We start from the raw sequence: 16,130 nt of genomic DNA, 5'->3' as shown, positions 1-16,130 counted from the left end.
CTGTAACTTAATCCCAAAGCAAGATAACGTGTAATGTTATGGAGCAGCCACACAGTTTTATCCTACCAGTAAAACTTACACGAGACGGAGATCAGACAAAGGAAAACGAGCCACCTTGTTTTATTGATGCCAAACAGACTTTGAGAAAGTTGAAACTCTCTACAGTCTGCGCTTTATGAGAGCCTATCAAATAAAAAACTTCTGACTCCATCAGTCTTATAGAACTTTTACCTGATGAACAATAATCCTTTCTCAAGCTCCTGTTTACATATACCAGATCCAATGTTTAACATTCCACCACATCCTATATGCTCGCATTTCATCTAGACCAGGGGTCCTCAATAGGTGGCCCGCGGGCCGGATGGAGCCAACTGTCTGGCCGGCGCCGGCCCATTCGCTGCACATCAACGTGAAATAAAGCAGAATTTGTGGGGAAAAATGCACTGCTCTACCTTGTTTGGACCTCATCCCACACCGTAGTCTGAGCGTATCTGACATAATTACGTCAATGCTGCTCCGCTCGGACGTCTACGGATCAATGTCACCCTCGAAAACCCCCGTCATCGAGCAGTAAGTCATAATTAAACAAAGAAACAACACGAGCTGCAGCGTGAAAAAGCACAAAGCCGACCAGGAAAACCGTCAGTTGAACTCTGACTGGACTGAACAGTTTAGTTTTATAATACCGGGCCATGCTTGATCTGCACGCAGACTGGAGCAGTCAGCAAAGTGGATCATCTAAAGCGACACTTCAACTTTATGCATGCTGCCAGATTTAATGCCAACGACCCTCCAAAATCCCACAGACGAAAAACAGAAATTGAAAACATAACGTGACACAAGCCTTCCGTGTCTATATTATGTCAGCATTGGCACAAGTGAGCGCAACAGCGCATCATCGCTTGTTTCATGGAGCCTTGCCAAACCTTTTGCTGATGCTGAGTTCATTAACAAAATGCACATTTAATATGGTTGATGAAGTTTTAAGTCACAACGAGAAAAGAAAGAAAATGGTTGTGGAGCTGTTAAAAGTGCATTTACACCTAACAACAGAAAATCAGGCACGAATCTCAGTTCCTGATCACGAATCTCAGTTCCATCACGAATCTCAGTTCCTGACCTGAGTTATATGATTCAGGGCCGAGGCGTCACGCCGTCACGGACAGTCGCCACCTTTTATCATGAGTTACAAGTAAGAGCAGGAAACGGTGGCGGATTATCACGAGTCATTACGCACCGTCAGCATTATTGTTCCGCGGTGCTGCAAACTAATGAGCAAAGCTGCGCGTTGCCTATCGTCACTTTCATTAATCTGTCAGGAATGTGGCGAATCGGGAGAATTTGTTATGTTCAGTTGTGGATTTAGCTGTGAGAGACGTGTCCAGCCGCCCAGGGCGCACCAGAGGAAATAAGAATCACCGTCTCAGGTGCGCCTCATGGAGGCGGGGGTTCGTCCAGGGCGTAAAACAAGTCAGGTCCGCAACCGAGTTTAAAAATATATGACTCTACACACACCACAGTTATTCTACCAACAGCTACTGAACAGTTCACACACTCGATACCGCTCAGCATTCAGAGAAATTCCATGGAGTTGATCAGAGAGGAGGATGCTGCAGGGAGCGAATGCTGTCACGCTGTAGAACACATTAACACACATCACTACTAATCCACACACTCAGTTACAAACTTCACCAATACAGGTGATTCTTGACATTCTTGGAAGATTTATTGGAGCCAAAAATATGTTCCAGGAATATCAGGAATGTCAGGCCCATTTGAGAGAACTATCCTCAGATGCATTAGGTCACATTAAGAACGTCAGGAATGATGGGAAATGATATTGGTAACTCATCGTGCCGATGTGTAAACGCACCTTAAAGCAGGTGCCACTGTCGGATAATACTGAGACAAGAAGAGTGGAGGATTTAGCGGAGGAGTGTTCTTCACCTCTGATCAGTGACTTAAAGAAACAGAATCCAGAAACAGACTTTCTCATCTTGGCCTCAGGATTGAGACGACGGGACACGTCAGAGGGATTTCCTCATTCCATCGCTGCCATTTTTCTCTCTGATTGGTGAGTGAATTCATTCATTATAACACAAATTAGAACAGTAGTACTAATATTTTCATTTATATAGCAGCTTTTTATACTTCAGATGCAACAGAGCACAATGAAAAACAATAAATGGATGAAATGAGAACAGAAACCAAAGCAGCACTGAAACAACAATTATGGAATTTAAAAATTAACAAACTGTAACTCTCTTCCTGTATTTCCGTCTCTCAGTGTGTAAATCATTACATAGTTGGTTTTACACTTATTACTACAACCACCTAGACTACTACTACTACTATAATAATAATGATAATAATAACAGTAATAATGGGAACATCAGCTAAAACATCTTTGCAATTAAAACAACTTTTACTGACATAGTGTAAAAAACCTGCGGCTGTTCCGGCCCTTGGTTTGGCACGCTGGTCTGATTTTGGCCCTCGGGGGGAAATAATTGAGGAACCCTGATCTAGACAATGAAACTTGATCGGACAAGTAAAAAACAAGTCACTTTGCAGAGGAACTTAAGTAAAGAGACGCAAAAAGACTAAATAAATGGCAACCTCCTCCCTCAGCTACCACTCCGCTTCAGCTTGGGGAGGCGATGGTGTTATTACCACAGGCACAGTAGACTTCCCCTTGTGTAATTATACTGATCACATCGGAGCGCTACGGAGACTACACTGCACTTCATCACTTCTTCATTCCCCAAAGTGTAGCTGTTCTGTTAAGAACAGAATGAGCATGTAAGCCTCCTTAAATGAACAAGTGGAGATGGGGAAAGTCAAAGCTAAAACATTTTTTGATGAAAGAAAAAGGAAAAACAAGTACAACTCTTTAGCCCAATTTTCTCCTCTCTCCTCCGCTCCAGCTGCCACTGCAGCTAATTGGTTTCAAGTCGTAGAGGGTTTGGAGTCGGACAGGAACCCGACAGGACTAATGATTTATTGAATCGTTGTGTAAATACACCGTCTTTGTGTCTGATGGACGGAAGAATTATTACTCCTCGCATGCCGGGTTGAAGTCTCCCTATGAATCCTGATCCGATCCTGTCGCTTCCCCCAACATGATGACATAATGAAAGGCTTCCTCCTTCCACTTCCACTGCTCACCTTCCTTCCTTCCCCCACGTTTGCCTTCTTCTGTGACCTACATTCAGCCGCGCTGCCATGCATGCAGATGTAAGTGCAGACACCGCTCCGCAGGATGTGTTTGAGTCTGTGTGTTTCCTCTTAAGTCAGTCATTTCAATTCTATGGCGTACCCACGCATTGAACAGAATTAATATTGCATCCGCTGCTGTATTTCTGCTTGTGTGAGTAAATGCATGTATTTTACTGTACTACTTGCGCTGACTGCCCGAATATTCGTGCAAATGTGACTTACTACCAGCAGCAGCTCAACCATCTCCTCACCAATGGCACCGAGCATGTGGAGCTGAGAACACACTGCAGGCGATACGGCTCATCCCAGCCATCCGACCGCCTGCCAATCACTTACACCGGGACATGCAATCACATGGCTGCACGCATACGAATGCACGAGAACTATGGTACAGGGCAGGGACTTTAGGCCCCGTTTACACGACAACGTTTCACGTGACAACACCTAATCCGTTAACAAAAAAAGGAGTGCGTTTACACTGCAGCAGCGGACACAGAGATGACGATGTAGTTCGTCTGCCGGGCCATGGGAGGGCGCTATTGCTTGATTTTGTAATGAAACTACACAGTGTGTGCAGAGAACAATACACTATACACGTGAAGAAAATGGAGAGAACCCGACATCCGCATTGGACTGATGACGCAACGGATGCTATCAGGGAGAGTCTCAACTAACAAAATACTGATCTGGACGATAAAACTAGAATATGGACCTCGAGTCGTACCACTACGCGGCCGCCATGTTTGTTTACAACTGGATGAGCAAGAGGGAGGGGAGAGATGCACATGTGCAGTAACAGGCTCTGTAGCCTCCATCAGTCTCTGCAGGAGGGAATAGCGGCCGTGAAAGAATCTTTCCACCTTGGGAGCCGGATTAAAAACTTTGCGGAAACAGTGGATCCGCACACTGGTGTCGTGTAAACGGACCCCCCCCCCCCCCAAAAGTGAAGAAAGTTTTGCGAATACACTAGTATTCGTTGTCGCGTAAACGGGGCCTAAGACTTACAATGATGGAAGAATTAAATTTCAGGCTTTCTGAAAAGACAGCGGGGCAATTAGAAGAGCAAGGTATGCGTAGCTTTGGGTGGCTTCAGCTTGCATGGACTCGCATACAATGCATGTCAGCACGAGCAATCCACTTGGCGAGAGATCGCTCAACTTTCAACACAGGAAGCACAAAGACAAAGACTTGTTCCCTCAAAAGACTAAACTGCAGGCTAAAGACATTTTAATAAATGGATGAGCACAGTGTGGGATAACAAGCTGCACAGGAAACACATCTGTCAATGTGTCACATAATAAGAAAATTAATCATCAACAAATGTGATACTAGAAGTAATTTCTGTCATTTTTGTGGAAATACGCGCCAGTTAAGCTTCCTAAAGATGTGCATTTATCGGGGTTTGCTTTCTCCGGTAGAACAGAAATTTAGAGCTCCGTTTATTTAACCTTTGTCTACAAAGTACAAACAATCTTGGTTATTGAGACACAAAAGATTCCCCATGTAGACAGTCTTATTACCTGATTCATCCAAAAAGCAATCACAAAATCAAACATTAATGAAGGACTTGAGGAGGCATGCCCTTTTACATGTTCAATATTGGCTCAGTGGGTCCATCAGTGTTGTAAATACAACTGCAGCTCTGGAAACAGAATATTCCCGATTATCCTGGTTAAGGTTTTTGTCTGGTTCTACACACACAAAACAAACGGTCTGAATAGGAACTGGCTTTTCAAAATGTGTGCGCGCTCGGAGCCACTGAAAATGAACTTTTTTTAAAACATCTTTGTAGTGTAAATGAGGTCTAAAAGTTGAAATATAACTACATGTAAGTGTTTTGTAGTAACATATGTGACTCAGAAAGTTTCTAGCTGGTTGTGAACTGGTGCTGAACGCATGAAGTTTTAAGGTTAGACCTGACGTACAGATATACATGCTCAAGTAGGGAGATTCAATTGTGTTTGGAAGATTTAGAGGAGCGCATTTAGAATACCTGATGATGTGCTTGTGCAAAAATATAATATATATAAAGATTATAATGTTGTAAATGTCGATAAAAAAGGACAGAAATTTGGATGCAATGGTATTTCAATAAAAATGAGTTTGAAGAGAAACATATAATTTCAGAAAGATGTGATGGAATACTGACTTGGGAAAATGTAAAAAGAATCATGATTAGGGTTTACAATCAGGTTTCCAATTTATTTTCATGTTGTTAATTTGGATTTTCAGGGATGGGAGGTTGGTCTTATTCTTTTAAAATCCTTCACAAACACAGTAAACAATGAAAACACGACCTTATAAAGTGTGACTTTATTTATTTGAATGTATCTTGGACTTTGTTGAACACAAAGTTTCAGCCTCCCTTACCTCTTCCCTCAGTTTAGATACCAACCGGCTCTGAAAATATGAGACTTTCTCACCACTGCTACATCTGCGATCGCCCAGGAGAACACGGCAGCGATGTGAGAGGGTGCAAAATGAAACCCACAGCCGAGACAACCAACACTACAAGAAACCACTTCAACATTACAGCAATTTTTCCAGAACACAGTGATGAGAAACCTCCTTCCTTTCACCACAGAAAAGGTGTAGAGACGAAGTAAGAAATAAAGAAAATAAGGAAAGGATTACGAGATGCCCTGCCCTCGTTTTACAGGACTCAAGGTTCAAGGTTACTTTATTGGTACCTGTAGGTAGAATTGTTTTACAGATTTTGTGATTACTTGGCACGTCTTAAAGACACACGATGAACCAAACAAGCAGATAACTGAGCAATGCAAGTGTATTTAAAAAGATTGTTTGTTTTTTTACAGATGATTTACCTTTGTTGAGCCCTATAATATCAACCCGTAGTAAAAAAGAACAAAGAGCCCTTTGGTTTTTCTGTTTTATAAGGAGCAGCAGGGTGGTAAAAGAAAAGTCCTAAACCTTTTTAGTCCAGCTTTTATGTGCTGCTCTGACACGTCTCATCTTATTTCAGTAGTGATTTTAACTGAATGCTTGAGTTCTTGTTGCGTTTCTTTAGTTAAGAGTATGAACTTATTAATTGTGATTTATAATTGTATAATCTTGTTCATTTCATCTGCTCACAGCATGCATTCGTCTCTGTATAATATATGTGGGTGCATGTGAGGGAATGCAGGTCCGCTCCCATGAACCATCACATACAGTATGTGCATGCATATATGTACTTTGTCTTCTAGTATCTTTCTCGCTTCATTGTGAAGCATTCCAAAATTGCATTTATATGTTTGAAAGGTTCAATGCAAATAAAGCTTGATTGAATAAACTGTCTCCCCTCCCACTGTCTGCATTGCAGAAGCTGGTGATTCTATCGGCACCAGCATAAAGTTGTTGACTGGTGCAGCTTTAAATTTGTTTGCAGAGAAACTTTGTTTCGGCCCAGCAGCAGTCAGGATTATATCTACAGAACAGCTTTCATAGACGCCTTAAAAACAACCGAGAGGTTCATCTGAAACTGTCACACTTTTCATTTTTAGATAAATGTGCCATCGCCTCCATAACAAAACAAACACTTCTAGTCAAAATAAAAAGCCACTCCATATGATGTGATAAAGGTATTTTGATAAAGTCAACTGTTTAAAGAAGATATCGCTTCATCAGAATCTCTCTCGGTGGTTTCAAGGTTCAACTCGAGCTTCGTGCTGCTGTTATATCAGGTCCAGCAAGGTCAGAACAGAAAGCACTAACTCCATTAAAGTCTGATCCCACCGAGACAGATTAGGTCTGTCCTGTCCCCTTCTACCCTCCAACTTCACTACTGATTATATCAGCAGAGAGAAAATGTCTATTTTTGCAAAATGCGCTTAGAAAGTCATTACTCTTCCTTTGAAGAAGAAACTCCATCCAAAAAGTGTCTGTGAGGTGCCGGGAAGTGGGACACACACACACACACACACACACACACACACACACACAAACACACACACACACACACACACGCACCACTGTCCATCTGTTAGAGAAAATTCACACCCGATTCCCGATGCTGGGAGGAATCGACACTGACTACACTTGCGTTCAGACGAGGACGCCTCGTTCTGCAGAGGATACCACAATACAGAGATATCACCTTGACAAGGTCACCACTCTGCCAATTAGCCCCACTCTATCAGGGCACCTTGTGAGGCGGCCATGCACCTTGTAATTATGAGAGCACAGGATGTGTTTCATTTCGAAGCAGCGCTACTGACACAGCGCTGAAGAGAAAACAAGCCACTGACTCATCCGAAGTGAGGAAAAAGACAAGAGAGAGTCATCGTCCGTCACACATCCACTGCCTGCTCAATGTTAAAGGTCTGAAACTCATAATACTATAATTACAGCACATGCAATGTCACGGTCACACACACACACACACACACATAAAAAAAGGAAAATACGTGACACTAATGTCTCGTTTAAAAGTAACCTCCACTTTAAGCGGAGGGAACATCTGATGAAAACGCAGGGCGAAGAGTTGAGTCACTGTGACCTTCAAAGCACATCCTCTTCTGAGAAATCACACCGGGCCGCGGTTCATGATGACAGGCTTTCATGGTGCACAGAGCTCTCCTCAATACAGCCTGCCAACGGCAAGGTCCTACGAAGGAAAATCAGCTCTCACATTATGGCCCATAAATGCAGCTGGGAGCCCCGACACCCTCAGTGAGCCGGAGCTCCATGCGAGAAAGTAAAGAGAGTCTAGTTAAAAACCCATTCCACACACTGGAAGCTGAAAATGCGGACCTGTGCTTGTATTTTTAGACTTTCTGACTTCAGACTGGTTCCTGAAACCGAAACAGAGATGTGGTTCCGCAAGCCGCTACTGTGCGTCTCACACTTTCAAAAGATGCTGAGGGGATTCATTCATATCTGTTTCTACACACACACACACACACACACACAGACAGACATCTGCATTTGCAGAAAAAAAAAAAAAGAAAGACAATAATGCTTAGCTGCCCAGAGAACAAGCCCCCTAATCTACAGCTCAACAGCCATTTTCAGACAGCTTAACCTCTCTATAATCTGCCTGAACTCCGGACACTCGCTTCTAAACACGGACTGAGACTAGAAGCCTATCACAGACTTATAGACACAACTATGAAAGCTATGCCGCAGTGAGCTACTCAAACATCCCGTGTCCCTTCAGAGGAAGACACAACAGAAAGAGCAAAGCACCAAAAAACCCACAGAGACACACAGGAAAAACTGCGCCGAGATGATGTTTCCTCTCAACAACTTTACAGCCTTGTGAAGTGGGCTAATTACCGCGGCATCCATGTGTTTCTCATGGAAAGTCCTGTCCTGTGAGGGCTCACACACTGGGCCAGGAGTGAGGGGCACAGCTGGTCTTGATGACTCCAGCGCTGCTGCTACTGGGTCTGAAGGCCGAGCTCAGATAACTGCTGGCCTGGTCGGTTAGAGCGCATCTGAAATTACACCTCCACCTTCCCCGAGTGCCCTGCCCATGCAGGCCGTCCACGTCGACGTGCACTGCAAGCCTCTCAACAGTCTGGAACAGAATAAAAATTAAACTGTAACTCTGGACAACAGCAAATAAGATGAACTTGTTCATCTTGACTAAAAAAAAAATGCTGACATTTACATTTTAGCGGCGCGATTTGTCTCGCAACCGTCCCACAATCCGTCACTACTCAAACCCAAAGCTTCAATTGGATGGATTAAAATTGAAATATCAAATCAATTGATTCAACAGGCAGGGTGGGTGCCTGCACCCTCTTTGGCTACAAGGAGAATATTCTACCCAGGGGTCTCCAACCTCGGTCCTGCATGTTGTAGCTCCTCCCAGTTGCAGCACATCTGATCGCAATGAGGAGCTCGTTATTGGGCTTTTTCACAACCTCGGTGATGACATCATCATTAGATTCAGGTATGCTGAAGCAGGGAGAACTGAAATATGCAGGACAGGGGCCCCCGAGGACCGGGGTTGGGCACCCCTGTTCTACCGTCTGAGGTATGGGGCCGATCCGATCCAGTATCGGTATCGGGTTCCGATACTAACATAATTCAAGCATCCAACTTGTGGAGATCTCTGATCCATGAAGCCTCGTCTGCTTCACTGTTGCTGAAATGACTCCACAGTGTTTCCCTGCTGCTGCTCTGCTCGCTGGCTGCAAACTGTGGACTGGATTTCCTGAAGGGAGGCGGGTCTCAATGAGACGTGGAGTAATGAGTCAGGAAATCCATTCCACAGTTTGCAGCCAGCGAGCAGGCTAGTGTAGCAGCACTGTGCTCCAACTTTTCATGACAACATGTCGCTGTTTGGACCTATTTTACGCTTAAAACACCACAAAGCAACAAAGCAACAAAGCAACCCAGCAACGTGGATGTTTGCAAAGCAGTAGTACAGCGAGGCAGCGCTCTTCGAGAACGGCTCTGACCGCGGCATCAAAACAATGAACAGCAGCTCCTCCAGGCTGTCAGCAGGCGATTCACACCTCTGTGAAGCTCCGTCCGACTCCACGCTAAACTCTCTGAAAATAGTCCCAATGGTTGGAGCTGCGTTAGTGAGGGAAACATTCTGTTGGTGCTGCGTTGCTGAAGAATTTCTCCAGGAATTAAAGTGATTCTGAGGTTTCAAAGAAATAATAAGTTTATTATGAGATGATGACGTCACTCAGACCCCCACATTGTCCAAATTGAACAAAAATACTTTGTACCGTTTCCTTTTCTGACCTGATACTAACCTCAAGTTGCATTTTGAGAGAATACATGCATACATTTGTACATTTCATACTTTACTGTAGAGATGAGTTTATTACAGCCTCATATAAAGCCAACAATAATGATAATAATAATATTAAAGCAAACAGAGCTCTGGTATCGGAATAGTATCGGTAGATATACAAATTCGGGTATCGGGATCATATCGGTAGTGAAAAAATGTGGCTCGGCGCCTCCCTAGTTTTGGTCCATTGACAGCTTGTGGACCCTCAGGAATAAAGACAGACGTTGGGGTTGGCCTGAACAGATAGACACTAGGATGAATATCAACCTCAAACCATCTCAACTGTCATTTTTACACACAATCATTAGTTATTGGGCAACACCCTCATGACCTGCTTCCTCCGTCTTGCTGCTTTCGTTTTGTTCCTTCTCAGTTCAAAAAGACCCTTGCAGTCGACACAACAGAGCACCTGAGGTGGCATCGCCGCCACTTCAATATTAGCTTCCGGAGGTTGGCGACACCACGCCCGTTTCAACAATACCGATCCTTTCCAGAGGGCGCTCCCCTGAATTATGGTTGAGTCGCATGATGTCCTATTGGGGCCCAACAGCTACTTGTAAATCTCAAAGCTGAACTAATCCGCCTTAAAGCTATCAAACCCGAGGAAATCCACACCACTGAGCTTCCGTTGATAGGAAAATACTTCAACTACCACGCTGCTGAGCTTAACACGCAGTACCATCAGCCCAACAAGTTCAAGGAATATACTCCTGTGATTATTGCATGAAAGTTGCAATTTAAAATCATGACAAGCGCAGCTGCAAATGAGTTACTGGAGTTGGAAGTCGGGGTGGGTAATGTAACCTTGAAAACAAATACTACAGTCATTCAGCATTGATGAACTGTTTTGTGATATGACAAGATCAAAGGAAAAATTTATTTTTATTTAATTGTATTTGCTTTGTAAGCACAAAGACAGATATATTTAGTAAAAAAAAAAAATACATTTGTATTTCAGCTAAAATCTGTATATATTCTTAAAATACCATCAGTATTTCTTTCACAAATTGTGTCTGCTGCAGCCTTTTGACCAATACAGAAAAGTAAATACTGCTTGTACAAATCCTTTTCTTTTTTATAGAAATCTATATTTGGTCCTCAAAAAAAAAAAAGAACAGATAATTATAACCATCTCATCTGAAGTTGACAATTCTTAACGTCAGTCTGCCAACCTGCGCTCTCACCTTAGACTTAAATCAGTGCGACTGTTCTGAGCAGCTTCAAGGCTGCACTGATGCAATATTTAAAAGGCGCTTCGATGTGCTGCTTGGCGAACGGATCGGCAGCTACACATCTGTCTTACAGACACAGAAATCCTGTATCCCTTTACAGCATAATGGAGACTATAGAAACACATCCTGGAAGTTAAACCCCCAACCTCGAGGCCTCTCAGCGTCACACGCTCCGCTTGAACACAACAACGCCGTGCGATTCTTCGTTTACAACTACATTTCTACTAAGCAGGATAAACGTTGAGGTAATGTGAAAACAGACTTTAGATTAAAACGGTAAACAGAGGTCGAGCTAAACTGATTGTTGATCCCTCTTCACCACGCTCTCGCTTTCTCACATAAATCACGTCCTCGCTCATCTGAGCAGTCAATCTGTGTTTACCTCTCGTACTGGACCATCACTGCCTACCATTGGTATTTTTAGAACAGCATTTCTTACTGCTGCCATTCCACTTAAAAAAAAGAAAAAGACTACATCCAAAGATCCTTTTCAAGTTACTGACTGACATGTTTGTCTGTAGTGTGAATGAAAATGTTCACACCCTCTTCGCAGAACTGTTAGAAGCTGATGATCGCTTTAATTTATCCTGGTTGATGTCCTCCCGGCCGGCTGCAGCTGCGTGTCCACATGCACCGCCGTGTATTTCAGTCCCACAATAGTCAGGCAGGTGGTGAGGGAACAGGTAAACTGAGAAACAAACAACAGTGTGCAGGGCTACCTCAGCGCATCGAGCCATGTGCTCACCAAGCTGACAAACTGGGATCTTCCTGACTTGCTGATTTCTGCTAAATGTCTATCCTGTACATCCCGAATGGACGGGAACTGTTGACGTAGCTGGTAAATCATGCTATATAAAATAAGATCATCTGTGTTTTGTGAAGGATACTACACCAAACCAACCAGCCTACAAAGCAGAACTTTCCAATGGGATTTTGAGCAGCGCTGATGCGAATATACACGGTAAAAAAAAGAAAAGAAAAATTTAAACTGCATGGAAAAATGTTGTAAATCTGCTTTATTGTGATGCTCAGCGGTAGAATAAAAGTGGAATATTGCAAGTGCGTGCAAAGACAGCAGCGCCGCTGCACACCTGTGCTCTGTCTGCACAGGCAGAGGGAGGGAGCCACATATGAGACAATAAATATCCAGCTGCAGAGACAAAGAGGTGCCAGCCAGCGTATAGCAGTAATTAGACAGCTCTGTGTAAAAGCATTATTGCAACAGCTCGATGAAAATCAGAATGCTTTTGCACGCTTGTGGTGTGCATTTATAAATCCATTAGTACAGCCGTGATCTGTTGCCAAAGTGTTGGGGATGCAGCAGCTTTTGTTGACCTGCTTTCCGAGAGAATAATCTGGAAATGAAGGGTAAATTAAAGGTCCTATATTGTGAAAAATTCACTTTATAATATATATATTTTTTTTTTAACAGTACCATGTGTCCCCATCGCCCGTGTATGAGGCTGCAGAAGTGAAGTAAGTCTGTCATCTCCCTCACTTCCTTGCCCCACTTTTAATCAAATGTGTGCTCATATAGGCAAATCAGAGATTTTCCCTCCGTGACATCATACGGAGAAATAACCACTCCCTCTGGTTGTGGATACTCCCTTTGACCCTCCCACAGGTAGAGGAGCTCTGCCCTCTAAAATCGCAAGAGGGCGCCACTTTTTCTCCTCGCCGTTCCAGAGAGGGACATAAGAGTGGGCGTGGACAGATGCAGCTCATTAGCATTTAAAGGTACAGACACAGAAACGGCCTGTCCTCAGTAGAGACACCAGAGGGACTTTTAGGCCGGCTGAAATTCAGGAACCAAGGCTGATTTGGAGAAATACACTTTGAATCCAATGTTGTTGGACCTCTGACACCTGTGTGAAATTGTTGAAAAAATGTAATATCTGGGACTGTTAATGTTAAATGTTGAGCATTATTACACTCCGGTAGTTGAACAATGCAGATTACCTCCAACCACTGTCCTTGACAAAGTCACTTGAAAAACAACAGCAATCCTAAATAATTAACTGCTGAAGAAACAAACAACCTGGTTTATTTTTCTGAGGCAATATTACTTTAACCAAACAGACTGCTGCCTTAGATACAAGAGGACAGGAAAGCGTGTGTGTGTGTGTGTGTGTGTGTGTGTGTGTGTGTAATCTTATTTCAATGAGTTCCAGGCTCCTGTGCCGTTGCTCTTCAAGGTGTATTTCAGTGACATTCAGATCAGTTTCGGCGGCTCAGTGATAACATCTCTTGTTGCAGACGTGCATCCAGAGTATTTCTGTGCCGGGTGGCCCAAATCAAGAGCAGATGATCACAATGTGTTAATGCAGATGTTCAAAGCATCATGCTGTGTCCAAGTATGTGTGCAGATAAAGCAAGTCACGTCCAGGACAAGCACTAAAATCCAATGTATAGTTCTAGTTTTCAAATTCACTTCATGTCCTAAATGGTTTGGAGTTTTGGTTATGAGAAGTGCTCACGTCAACTCCTGTCTGTGGCGACACGGTGCCGTCGTGTCACTAATGCTTCCAAATGTTTTCTTACCGAGGAGTGCAGTTCCTGACTCACCGCTATATTCACAGTCAAAATAGAAAACAGGTACAATATGTGCAAAGGTCACGTCTCTCCAGCCTTATTACCCCGTTTTATGCCTCCAGGTAATTATAATCTACGTTCCACCAAACTACATAGTATGAACGAGCAAATTTTCTAACTTTCTTTTTTCTCACATTATTATTGTGGCGGACGAACATCTTTCACACCGTGTTTCATGATATATACTCACCGCAATGTAAACAGATGCTCTTATCAGGAAACAACAACCACAAAGCTTATTTAACACGATATGTGGAAGGAGGATTCTGCATGTTTGATCACAATAACTTCTTATCAGACAAATCTTTTGTATATGAGAAATAATCCTCACAGCACTAATGTTTCGTTGTGATGTACAGGATGGAGCTTACATGTGAGATCATTAAAACATCCCTGGAGTTGATGTTTTGAAGCGTCTGAATACTTGAGGAGCTATTTGGTTACTTCGGCCAAGTTTGTTTGTTTCGCTCCCAGATGCAGTTACTGCTTCAACGGGAGATCGAACCGTGGTTCCCTACAGTGAAACTTGAGCTGATGCACACAAACAGGTCCAAAGTGAGAACTGAAATATTCAAAGTTATTTTATTCAAATCAGTGAGAAAACTTCCTTTTAGGAGGAGGTTTTTAAAAGCCGTCATTAAAATACAGACAAACATTACCCATGAAATGTCACTGGGTGCTCGTCACACAAGGTCGACCCTGAACAGACGTCAAGCAACTCTGAACTTCACCACACACACACACACACACACACACACACACACACACACACACACACACACACACACACACACACACACACACACACACACACACACACACACACACACACACACACACACACACACACACACACACACACACACACACACACACACAGGATTGTTCTCGCCTCATGCTGTGCCCTCTGCTCTAAAATACTTTCAGTCATCTCACCCTGTGTGGCTATGACAAGTCATTTAAGGCACTTGGTCCAAACACAGACGGTTTCTAATTAAACTTGGGCAACAAAAGCTTCAAGCAGTGCTGCAGCGCTGCAAATCAAAGTTCCCCTGTACAGGTTACTTCCATCACATCTCTAGTGGCTCTGGCCCCTCCAGGGAATTCCAAAAACATCTTTGAACACTGTGTTCTGGCTGTCTTTGTCAGTCGGCAGGTTAAGAAGCGGCACGGCGGCGTTGATGCATTAATTTGGACTTCAGTTCTCTGCAGATCTTGTCCTGGTTTTCTCTGCCAGGTGGGTTGATAATAGCAGAGAGCAAAGGCAACAGTGCACCTCTGCATCTCCTCCTCAAGTTGTAAAGGCCTGGCTTCACAGCGAGCTGTGAAAGAACTCAGTTTCTCCAGAGGAGACAAAGATCCCCCGAAAAAAAACAAAAAAAGACCAAAAAAAAAAAAAGAACCGGGGCTGAATGGTGCCTGCAGAAGAGAGCGTCATTAACAAATAAAGCCTTGAACTCTGCGGCTGTGTGTGTGTGTGTGTGTGTGTGTGTGTGTGTGTGTGTGTGTGTGTGTGTGTGTGTGTGTGTGTGTGTGTGTGTGTGTGTGTGTGTGTGTGTGTGTGTGTGTGTGTGTGTGTGTGTGTGTGTGTGTGTGTGTGTGTGTGTCAATAATGCCCCATCGTGTTTATTGGAGCGTTATTCTGAATTAACCGAACGCGTCCCGTGATGACTGCACGGTGATCCGGTCAGGTCGCGAAGGCAAAAAGCGGCTCTCTGCGCTGCGGCTCCCGTCACGTTCCGACACGAATCCGAGACCCTCAGTCAGAACCGACGCGTTCTGGACCGAACACCGTGCATGCGCATCCTCCGCTCTGCACAAAGCGCTCCGGAGCGGCACACACACACACACACACTCACACACACACACACACACTCACACACACAGATCTGCATGGAGAAAGCGAACAAAGCCTCACCTACAGCCGGAGCGGCTCCTCGCAGGATGCTGCGGTCCGCACCAGCATTTTGCGCCTGTTGGCTTGGTTGCGCTGCGCGCGGCTCTCGGTCGGTCCGCTTGTCTGGAGGTTCCCAGCAGCACCACTCGGAGCGGAGCGGCTCTGTTGTCTGTCACATTGTTGCTGCTGGCCTTTTTTTTTCCTCGCATCCACATCCGATTTCTGAAGAGGCGGAGTCAGAGCCGACTGCTGCTTTCTCTTTTTTTCCCACTGGGCTCGTTGGCCTTGTGGAAAGTATCATGTGAAGGAACGTTTAGATGATAAATTACAGAATTACGGAGGAGTAGAGCCACCTAAAACAAATATTAAGTTATTAATTTAAAAAAAAAAAATTATATATATATATATATATATATATATATATAAAGTCAGA

The 16,130-nt window shown here is 43.8% G+C and overlaps 1 protein-coding gene across 2 annotated transcripts in view; it reads right to left on the bottom strand.

The window, feature by feature from the left end:
* st6gal2a (ST6 beta-galactosamide alpha-2,6-sialyltranferase 2a) overlaps positions 1-15,914 on the bottom strand; it is a 59,310-nt gene extending 43,396 nt beyond the window's left edge. The window contains exon 1 of one of the 2 annotated variants that reach the window (XM_080478446.1): positions 15,719-15,914. The gene's annotated coding sequence lies outside the window, so the exon portion shown is untranslated. The remainder of the gene's footprint in view (positions 1-15,718) is intronic. The other variant, XM_080478447.1, reaches the window with a different exon arrangement.
* Positions 15,915-16,130: the final 216 nt, after the last annotated feature.

This window comes from Lipophrys pholis, assembly GCF_963383615.2.
Source record: "Lipophrys pholis genome assembly, chromosome: 13".
NCBI lineage: Eukaryota > Metazoa > Chordata > Actinopteri > Blenniiformes > Blenniidae > Lipophrys > Lipophrys pholis.
The sequence above is the reverse complement of the archived record's forward strand: the minus strand, read 5'-3'. Positions and strand labels throughout refer to the sequence as shown.